We start from the raw sequence: 3,518 nt of genomic DNA on the forward strand, positions 1-3,518 counted from the left end.
ATTATAGGCGTGCGCCACCACACCTGGCTAATTTTTGCATTTTTAGTAGAGACAGGGTTTCACCATGTTGGCCAGGCTGATCTCGAACTCCTGACTTCAGGTGATCCACCTGCCTTGGCCTCCCAAAGTGCTGGTATTATAGGCATCAGCTACTGTGCCCAGCCTGTTCTTGCTTCTCTGTCTAAATGTGTAATAAATTATCTTCAGCTTGCAACCCTCTGGAATGCACTCTGAAACACTTTAACTCCCCTAACCTCAGAACTTTAAGGAAAGTAACTCGTTTTTTTTTTTTTTAATGGAGTTGTGTTCTGTTGCCCAGGCTGGAGGACAGTGCAACTCATTTTCTTTCTTTCTTTTTTTTTTTTTTTCCAAAATGGAGTCTCGCTCTGTTGCCCAGGCTGGAAGACAGTGCAACTCATTTTCTCTTGCACTGGGCATGGCATTTCTACCAAACCTTTGCAAGCATTGTAAGATCAATCCAGCTCTTTTAGCAACCATGTCAGGCAGGTCCAGGGAAAATAGTTACCCAAAATTGAAAAAGTAACTTTCAGGCAAATAATCTGAGGATCCCCCTTATTTGGGGCCCCTTCAAGTTTCCTTCTCATTGCAGAACCTTAGGCAAGTAAAGGGAGACTTAGGCCAATTTTCTGATGACCCTGATAGGTATATAGAAGCTTCCTGGCCACTGCCGCCATGCTGCAGCTTGAGAACAAGAGGCTGGGGGAGGGTAGCGGAGCCAGTGCCACCACGTGTTGGGTCTGAAGGGGCTGCTGTAGGCACCGATGGAGCAAGCAGGCATGTGGAGAGGACAACAGTAGAATGGGATCTGCCTCTCTGTGAGCAGCCCAGAGCAGCGGTGGCAGCGCCATGAGTGAGGGCACCCCTTACATCAGCAGCAAGATCAGCCTAATCTCCAAGATGGAAATCTGCTACAAAGGCATCCTCTACACCACTGACACCAAAAACTCCACTGTAGCCCTCACCAGAGTTCAATCCTTTGGTATAGAAGGCAGACTAACAGATCTTCTGATACCACCTTGAGATGAAGTCTTTGAATACGTTATATATTCCATGGGAGTGACATTAAAGACCTCACTGTTGGGCCGGGCGCGGTGGCCAACGCCTATAATCCCAGCACTTAGGGAGGCCGAGGCGGGTGGATCACGAGGTCAAGAGATCGAGACCATCCTGGTTAACATGGTGAAACCCTGTCTCTACTAAAAATACAAAAATTAGCTAGGCATGGTGGCGCACGCCTGTAGTCCCAGCTACTCGGGAGGCTGAGGCAGGAGAATTGCTTGAACCTGGGAGGCAGAGGTTGCGGTGAGCCGAGATTGTGCCATTGCACTCCAGCCTGGGTAACAAGAGGAAAACTCCGTCTCAAAAAAAAAAAAAGACCTCACTGTTGGTGAACCACCAAAACCACAGTGTTCTTTGCTTCAAGATCCAACTATCATTCATTCCTCCCTAGGCTCATCAACTTCTTCATTCCAGTCCATGGGTTCTTGTGGGCCTTTTGGCAGGATGCTCACAACAGTCAGGTGAGTCCAAGTTCCTTGGTTGGGCAGCAGTTTGGTCCTGCTGGTGTTGCTAGAAGCTCTTTGACATTCTTTGGAACAGAAACATCAAACAGTGATAACTCACCCCAAAGTAGTGTGGTGGGTTTTGCTTTTACACAGGATACAAGATCTCTAAAAACACAGTTATCTTAAGGTCATTCAAGCCCTCAGTTAGACTCTTTGAGAAAAAGCCCAACCATGTAACAAGCAGTGCAGACCACCTTGGCCCACTTACCTGCTCTAGCACCAGTTGGGAGAAGGAGTCCTGTATCAGCCAGGCCTTTGCCATCTACCAGTTAAAAAGCAACAGAGAATCAAGACCACAGGTGAGCTGAAGTACACAGTTTCAAAGCCAGAAAATGAGCAACTCTGAAATGATAGCAAGAGACAAGTAGCTCCAGGTGCTCCTTCAGCTCCAGGGAGAGGACGTGGGGGTCATTAGGGTGGCAGAGGAAGATCTGGTATTCCGCGAGATAGGCCAACAAAATTTGAGAAAGACTTTGAAAGTGCAAATGCACAATTCAACAAGGAAGAGATTGACAGAGAGTTTCATAATAAACTTAAAAGAAGATAAATTGAGAAACAGGAGAAGCCTGTAAATGGTGAAGATAAAGGAGACTCAGGAGTTGATACCCAAAACAGTGAAAGAAATGCTGATAAAGAAGATCCACTTGGACCTAATTGCTATTATGACAAAACGAAATCCTTCTTTGATAATATTTCTTGGGATGACAATAGCAAACGGAGACTAACCTGGGCTGAAGAAAGATTACATGCTGAAACATTTGGAATCCCACTTCATCCAAACCGTGGCCATAGCAGAGGTAGAAGAGGTCTTGGTTTCCCTGGTGGCAGAGGGCATGGTGGTGGCAAAGGTGGTACCTTCACTGCCCCTTGAAGATTCTGTGGTGGATTCAGAGGAGGTCATGGGGGCTGGGAGTTTGCAGATTTTGAATATAGGAAAGACCACCAAGTTGCTGCATAGTCTTGTTTCAGAGACAAGCCTCTGAAAATAGGTGAATTTCAAGCTCTTCATGGTCCTGACAACTGATTTCAGTCTTTGTGAATAATGAAGAATTGAATTTGCTGCATATTTGTCACCAGCAATTGTTTTTGGTTTGTTTTTCTGCTTAATTTCAAAGATAAAATGTAGTCACTTTTAGGGAGAGGAAGGCTCATCTTAAAACGTGAACATTAAATATATTTGGAATAGCAGAAGGTTAAGTAATTTCTTATGTAAAGTTAAACCAAAACAGTACTTCCTTGGGACTTACAAGTGTTTTTCATCACCGAAAGGATTTCTTTAATCATTAAATTATATTTGGCCATTGCAAGTTGCCTGCAAGATAGGGCTGTGAGGACAGGCGCTTGGCTCATGCCTATAATCCAAGCACCTTGGGAGGCTGAGTGGGGTGGATCATGAGGTCAAGAGACCAAGACCATCCTGGCCAACATGGTGAAATCCCGTTTCTACTAAAAATACAAAAATTAGCTGGGAGTGGTAGCACACGCCTGTAGTCCCAACTACTCGGGAGGCTGAGGCAGGAGAATCACTTGAATCCAGGAGGCAAAGGTTGCAGTGAGCCAAGACTGCGCCATTGCACTCTAGCCTGGCAACAGAGTGAGACTCCGTCTCAAAAAAAAAAAAAAAAAAAGGCTGTGATACTGTGTTTTGAGCCACCGAAGAGGTCGTGTGTGTGTGTGTGTGTGTGTGTGTGTGTGTGTACCTTTCTCCTTCTTTCTTTTGGGGAATCCTATATTATGAGTTAGCTTATTTCATCAATTATTTAGCATGCTGGATGGTAGAGAATTTTTTCAGTCAACTATGTACATATGGTAAATACTGTTTCTTAGTCAAAGGTAACTTTTTTATATAGTTGTAAAATTCCATTGCCAAAGAAACATTAAGAACTTTGTATAGCTGTACAAAAAACAACTATTTTTTTTAAAAGAATAAAC

The 3,518-nt window shown here is 44.4% G+C and overlaps 1 pseudogene; it reads left to right on the top strand.

Annotated features, from left to right (window-relative positions):
• The first annotated feature begins 867 nt into the window (after window positions 1-867).
• Window positions 868-2,569, top strand: LOC105728690 (protein LSM14 homolog A-like; annotated as a pseudogene).
• The last annotated feature ends 949 nt before the right edge of the window (window positions 2,570-3,518 follow it).

Source organism: Aotus nancymaae, unplaced genomic scaffold (genome assembly GCF_030222135.1).
Source record: "Aotus nancymaae isolate 86718 unplaced genomic scaffold, 86718_ANA_hifiasm-v0.15.2.pri h1tg000021l, whole genome shotgun sequence".
NCBI classification, from domain to species: Eukaryota; Metazoa; Chordata; class Mammalia; order Primates; family Aotidae; genus Aotus; species Aotus nancymaae.